Source organism: Pteropus alecto, unplaced genomic scaffold, assembly GCF_000325575.1.
Source record: "Pteropus alecto unplaced genomic scaffold, ASM32557v1 scaffold71, whole genome shotgun sequence".
NCBI classification, from domain to species: Eukaryota; Metazoa; Chordata; class Mammalia; order Chiroptera; family Pteropodidae; genus Pteropus; species Pteropus alecto.
This window is the reverse complement of record NW_006433024.1, coordinates 20,266,470-20,274,026: the sequence shown is the minus strand read 5'-3', so window position 1 is coordinate 20,274,026 and position 7,557 is coordinate 20,266,470. Positions and strand designations below refer to the sequence as shown.

The window sequence follows — 7,557 nt, the reverse complement described above, 5'->3', positions numbered from 1 at the left end:
GGACTAAGCTGTCTAGCTACAGAAACACCACGATGTCAGATGATTCCTCAAACTTATTTCTGATATTTTAAAGATGCACTAAAAGTTGCATACTAAAAAAAAAGCTGATAAGTCAAGTAATAGAAATATAAATATATTTAAAGGTTAAAGGTATAAAGGTAAATACTATGGAATATGAAATGTACAATTATGGGGAACTCGGAAGGCAGGAAGGTGATAGAGATGGGGAAAGGAAAGAAGTGAATATAAATTTATTTCAGCATTGCTCTGAGTAGGGAATCAATAGAGACTATCTACTAAGGAGAGAATAAGGTATAGTATATGAAGTTGTGGTCACAAACGTAACCACTATATCTAAAATAGAAACCTTTCGAATATACCCATACACGCCTACAAAGCAAATAGTTCATACAGTAAAAGTTGATTTTTAATGCATTGGCAAAAAGCTATTTAAAAATCGTAATCACTTTTTTTAATGTTATAAAAAAAATTGTAAAGTATAATAGAAGTACAAACATTTCTCATATCAAGCAATGTAAATTGGCTAAATTCATTCTATCAGAAGAAAATAGATTTTGAGGTTGAATCACAAAACAAAGCCCACAAATTATATGGCATATACAAGAGACTCACCTAAAACGAAGTAACTAAGAAAGACTGAAAAGGAAAGAAAAGACAGAGGAGCAATAGGCAACTGCAAATAAATAATAAAGGGCCATAGCCTTAGTATCAGATAAGAGAGAATTCAAAGCCAAAAGCATTTTACAAGACACACTGACTGAAAGAGAGCAATATACAATTAAGCTCTAATAGTTACAAATTCTCTATACCAAATAACATTGTGTTAACATTCATAAGGAGAAAAACTACTGGAAATGCAAGAAGAATTAACCAATATACATTAATATTGGAGATTTTATTTCACCTTTCTTTGATCAAGTGGACAAAAAGTAAGTTAAAACACACACACACACACACACACACACACAAAACATTAATACCTGAAAAAAAAAATACATACCCTTGCAAATGCTCATGGAACACTCCCCCAAATCACTCATATATTAAGCCACAGAGCAATAAATTAATTTATAAAATTCTAAAAAAGTAGAAATAGAAAAGACAACATTCTCTGAACACAAAACAAAACTAGTAATGAATAATATTATCTGGGAGGTGAAAACAAAAACTGCCCCTGAGAAATCAAAAAGCTCTTTCAAACAAGTCTTTGGTCAAAGAAGAAATCAAGACCAAAATTGCTAACTTCTGAAGAACATATTAGAATCTACAAGCTAACACAGTGCTCAAATGAAAGTTCATACTTAAATACTTACAGTAATGAATAAGAAAGGGTAACAATGAAATAAGCATCTATAGTAGGCAGAATTCTAAATGTCTCCCCAAAGAGGCCTGTCTTCTGGTTATTTTATCAAACACAAATCTAGGTACTGCTAGGAAAGGATCTTCTAGATGGAATTAAGATTATTTAATCAGCTGACTTTAAAATGAGATTATCCAGGGAGATCAGGTGTAATCCCATGAAATCTTAAAAAATAAGAGAAAGACGGAAGAGTTTATCAGAGAGATACAATGGAAGAAGAGGCAAAAGAGATTAGCAGGGGAGGTCAGAGATAAGACTTCACCCACCATTGCTGGCTTTGAATTTGGAAGAAGGGGCCCCTGAGCCCGGGAATATTAGCAACCTCTAGACACTGAAGACAACCCCTGGATAACAGCCAGCAAGGAAACGGGAACCTCGGTCTTATAACCACAGGAAACTGAACTTGAATTGGCCAACAATCTGAATGAGCCTAATAGATTTCACCCCAGAGCCTTCAAATAAGAACCCAGTGAGCCAACACCTTGATTTCAGCCTTGCAGAACCCAGAGTTGAGAACTCAGACAAGCCAACTAGATCTCTGACCTTCAAAACTGTGACATAATAAATTTGTGTTATTTTAAGCCACTAAGCGGTAATTTATTATGGCAGCGATAGAAAACTAATACAGCATCTAATTTAAGAAGTTAGAAAAAGAACAACTAAATAAAACCAAGGAAAGCAGATAGAAGGAATTAAGAATTAGAAAAAGAAAATGATTATTTGGAGGACAAAGAGAAAGTAGTCAACACACCTGTGAGCTGGTTGAACTGTAGTGAATCCCACATGACATGGCAGGGAGTCCAAAACATTCCCTCAGTTTCATGAGCCTCTCCTGGGCCAGTGGCCAAGGATGGGCAAGGCAGTAAAGGACAATGGCATATTTCTAAAACAAGAAAATTCTTTACATAACAAGTAAGTTTGGTTTTAAAAATAGCTATCTTTCTAATCTCTAAAATATAATAAATCTAAGTAGTAGATGGGCTGCAGAAGCTTTTTCCTCTCTGCCATGAAAGGAATCATAAATGCACTCACTCTCTGCTGCTACATGGTCCTTCTGAGCTGTGAGCACTGTCATGTAGATCTGCTTAACTCTTTTCTTTCTAGCTTTCCTATCTTCTGCATTAAAACTTTTGCTTTCATCTGCCAGTGGCAAGAACTTTCATTTGCTCTCACTGTTTTCATCCAACAGTATACCAATCATTTGAGGTGGGGGAAGCAATAATATGCTCCTGGCTGTCTCCAGCACTGCCCATGTGGTTTTCCCCAGTAAGGATCCAGCAACTAGATGAAGGCTCTCAAAAAATATTTATTGAACGAGAGAATGGATAGATGGATGCATGCATGGATGGATGGATGCATGGATGGATGGATGGATGCATGGATGGATGGATGGATGGATGGAATTTGCTCTCTTTCAAATTTTATTTGAGTTCCTACTTCCTCTGTGAAGCCCGCTCAGATCTAAATCTACTTTCCCAGATTTCTCCATTCTCTGCTTTCCCTATTCATTGGTGATACAATTCAGTTCTCAGCAGTTTCATATATCTTAGCTTTCTGTCCCTAACCAGATTGTACATTCTGCAGGATCCATGTGAGATGAAATTCAGTTCCCAGCACTGCACTGGGAGTTGTATTTCTAACCGTGCAACTTGGTAGAGTCACCAACTTTTCTAAAGTTGTCTCCACATCTTTAGACACAGAGATGATCTCTTGCCAGCCCACTTCACAAGGTTGTTATGACAATCAAATGAGATATTGTATGTGACTAAGCACTGGAAATTGTAACCTTTTCTGAAAATAAGAGGTATTAGTATTATAGTAGGTTCAATGACTGTTGACTGAATAAAGAAGCGAGAACCAACATTTAGTGAAAATCTGCCAAGTTCCAGGCAGAGGTTAATTCTCATAGCACCATTGTAGTTAAACACAATGTTGTTTTTGACTGTCCAGTGGACATTTGGCTTTTTTTATATCAGCACCCCAACTTTCCTTCGGGGGAAATCGTGCCACTCTCAATCACGTACTTTGAGTGGACTCCCTACAAGGATATAAGCTCCATTCCAGCTCCAAGGGAGGGCAAGTGGTCTACGCCTCAGGCAGGCTACATATCCCATCCCTCTGATCACAGTGAATAGTTCAAGAGTGTGTATGCAATCCAATCCAGACCCTCAGATGTCTGATGGGACTTGACTTTAGGGTTGAGAGTAGCTCGTTTGTCTGGTCTTAGGACTATGACAGTATAAGGTGGGAGCTTCAGGAGACTTCCCTGAGGAGTTATTCCCTCTGAGAATAAAGCCAATAAAGAAGAAAACAGAACTTTAAAGGGAAGCCTAGTCCAGGTACAACCTTTATATCCTGGATGCAGCCATGCCTGAAGTCATCCACTTATACAAATCAATAAATTCTTTTCCTCTCCCACTCCACCCCAAAGAAGTTTGGGTGGGATTTTATGTCACTTGCACCCAAAAAGTTCTAATTAAGACAATAGAGGAGTATTTCAGTTGAGACTAAGGCAGTTTAAAAAGAAGATCCATGAGGGAGTACATCTACAGTTAACTGAGGAATATGAAGGAAGAATAAACAGCCTGAAACAGCCTGGACCCACTCCCTAGTAAATCCCAGAGGTTCCCACTGGGATAATTATTTCAATGAATACTTATTGAGTACCTACTGTATGCCTGGTGTACTCCAGGTACCGAGAATACAGCAGCGAACAAAAAAAAAGGACAAAAATCCCTGCCCTCTTGGACCTCACACTCTAGTATGTGGGTAAGAACAAATTTAAAAAGTAATTAAATATTACTTTGGAGAAAAATAAAGCAAAGAGGGGGAATAGGGAATGCCAGATTGCTTTTGAAACTTATCACGATGAACCAGTGAAGGAGGTTTATTCACCCCAAATTCAACGCAAACAGATTAAATGACTCACACAAGATCATCAACTAGTAAGTGGCAGAATCAGAATTGGAAAATGGGAAAAAAGTTACAGGACATTCGATCTCTCTCCCAGGTCAGACTGCCTATCAGCCCAGGAGTCTTTTAACGGAGAAAGGCACTCATCTTTCTCTGGGCTTCATTACTTTTATTGACCTCGTGGCAGCTTTTGACATTACTAATCATCCCTTCCTTCTGCAAACTTTTCTCTTGACTTTAGCAACACTATGCTGTTCTAGTTGTTTCCCTTCCCAATTAGTTCTGCCCCTTTTGAAACTTTTCTTATTCCTCTCACTACTTGAATATGAGTCACCAAATACAATCCATCTTATGGAGTCAACATGCTGAACTGCCGCGTCCTCTTTCTACCCTACTGCGTGACAAGGTCCGGAGATGGGGACAGAGGCTTCAAGGAATGCATCGTCAAGAATGAGGACGTGGCATGTGTTTAGGGCTAATTGGTTTCTTAGGAACGATCCTATTCATAGGGGGAATTTGGGTAGCACAAATTCTAGTAAGTGTAAACGCTGTACAAATGGATTTCCTCAAAATTGGCTCTGAGGAAAACATAGTAAATTCCCCGCGTATGGAATCAATTCTAGTCACCCTGACGTGTCCAGAATGCGTAAACCCTTTATTTGAACAATTATTAAGAGGAATTCCTTTTGACGTGCCTCTTAAAGATGTTTGAATAAATTATAACAAGCCGAATTACTAGAACCAGTTTAAATTCCTGTTCCCATGCAGTTAGTAGAAAAATTAGTAAAGGATAAGAAATTTACTCATAAGCCTGTGCCTACTATGGAAGGGCCTCCTTTTATGGCCTACTGGATAAATGGAAAACTCTGGTATCCACCTAGTGGGGCTAATAGTATGAAAAGATTACCTGATCTTCCTTTGCCTTATACAGGAGCTTATAATAAAGATAGTATACATATAGTGAATAAAGATGGAATTCATGTGCCTTATAGTAGTTTAAGTTTCATAGAAAGGCTGGCTAGGTCAGGACCTCCTTAGTGCTTAAAAAACAAAGGAACAGAAACTTAGCTTATGAAAGCAGCTTTGTAAAACTGATTTTTATAAATATTTTCCTCATTACTGCACCAAGGAAACTTTTGAACAGCTATGAGAAAGGTTCAGCTTGAACTTTAGATATAGCATAAATCAAATAGCATTTAAAAGATTTCTTCAGGCAGAAAGAAGAACAATGTCTGCCCACAAGCCAATGCTTGCTGTTATGAATACATCTATCTATCACCTTTACTTAAATCAAACTGTATCTTATGTAATAGATATAAGAATTAAAAGTTTAGATTGTTCCATCAGGTAGTTCTGTTCTAATGATCGAGAGAAAAATGTACTAGTTAATCATGAACATTAATAATAATATACTCTATAAGATTTTCTGCTTCGCCTAACCGAAATTTAACTCCCTGCTACCTTAACTACAAAGTATAATCAAATGCCAAAATAAAAAGTATAAAAGTTGTACTCAAATCACAATAAAACGGAACAGTATCACACCGCTTCTGAGTTGTGTAGTCGACTGTCTCCCGCGCCGACGCCTTGCCCACCTTCGGGGCCCCCTAAATCCTGTCGTGGCTGGACCGCGGCACTGAACTATATCAGGGAACACCATTCATTCATGTCATAGGCTTTGCGATGACATTCTTTGGAGTAGAGCAGTGCACAGCCCAGGCAGCAGTATATAGCAACTCTATACCTTTTGCACTTCTCCTATCTATGCTACTGACTGTAGTTCCTTTTCCTCTGCAGATTTTACCCCAAACTTTATGGGCAGCTTCTGCCCTGAACCATTGGATAATATGGTGGAGCATCCTGCATGCCTCAACCACTCGCTCTTGCAAGAGGCTCTGTACCTCTCAGTGCCCACAGGCATCAGTGGGGCAGAAATAGTGAATATTTTGTTGGCAACACCAAAGCACAAATTCATGCATAAAGAGTCCCCTTGCTAAATGGTCTCTTTGGTTAGACATCAGACATTGTTGTTTAGATATCGATTGTATTGATGTCTAAAGACTTCTGGATTTAGTTAGACGTAACTTGTAAGTTTCTTGTAATTCTAAATGCTACTGGGTAGGAATATTACATAACTCAATCCTCACAACAAGAACGAAATAGACATTGCCATACTAATCTGTCCAAAATTCAAAGAGGTCCTGTGTTTCGCCTAACTAAAGTCAAACTGTTATTAACTGGTAGAGGTGGAATTTGAACCAAGTTTATTGAACTTCAAAGACTATGCTCTGTAAACTGCCTCCCAATATTACCTAACACTGTGCTGAGTACAGGACAATATTAATTAAAACTAACTTTGGTATTTCTATATACAGTTTTAAAAACATCTACCCTGTGCACAATTTCACTTAATGCTCAATACCCTGAGAGGTGTTAGTGTTATTTTTAGACTTATATACAAAAACTGAAAACAAGAGAAAATGACTTCTGAATCACCTGGTTACAAAAGAAAGCCAAGATCCAAATGCAAGTCTTCTAGGTACTTCATTCTCGGTGCCATGCTGTCTCACTAAGTGTTGTTTGATATAGAACATCTGTGTTCGGTGCGAAGGGATAAGGACAGTGCTTTTTTTCTTTTCGCCTTCATAGACTGTAGCCTGATAGGCACTGAAGTGTTTGTTCATTCATGAGCACCTAGTATGTGCCAGGCACAGTATATACCATGAAAAAAGGCTGTCCTGCTTTCTGAACTCAAGGGTGCTTACATTCTACCGGAGGAGACAGATAAATTTCAATGATATGTGCTACAGGACGATGTGGTAGGAAATGAGGGAGAGGTAAATTTAGATACAGATCAGAGAAGGCATTTCTGAGACTGAATTGAATGAATGCACCAATAGCAACCGGCTGATGGATTGATTCATTATTCTATATCAGACTTATCCAGTTTTTGTTAGCCATTAGATTGTTTATGGTTCTGACGGTAAGTACTCTTTGGACTTTATATTGCTCATGTGCAGACGCAATGACGAAGCATAACGAAGAATCCTTTCAATTCTTTGTATTCTCCTGACCTTGCCTTAGCCGTCAGGGTCACATCCCCCCATCGCCACGCCCATTCTCCTCCTTCCGGGCGCTTCGGCCTGCGCAAGCGCAAGAGAAACTGCCGTTCCTACAGGAGGGCGCAGATGCCTACGAAACGCATGCGCCCCCGCACCGTAGGCCCCGCCCCGCCCCCTGAGCAGGCTCGCGAGCGCCTGCCG

At 38.9% G+C, this 7,557-nt stretch overlaps 1 pseudogene; it reads left to right on the top strand.

The window, feature by feature from the left end:
- LOC102896088 overlaps positions 1-3,516 on the top strand; it is a 4,066-nt pseudogene extending 550 nt beyond the window's left edge.
- The last annotated feature ends 4,041 nt before the right edge of the window (positions 3,517-7,557 follow it).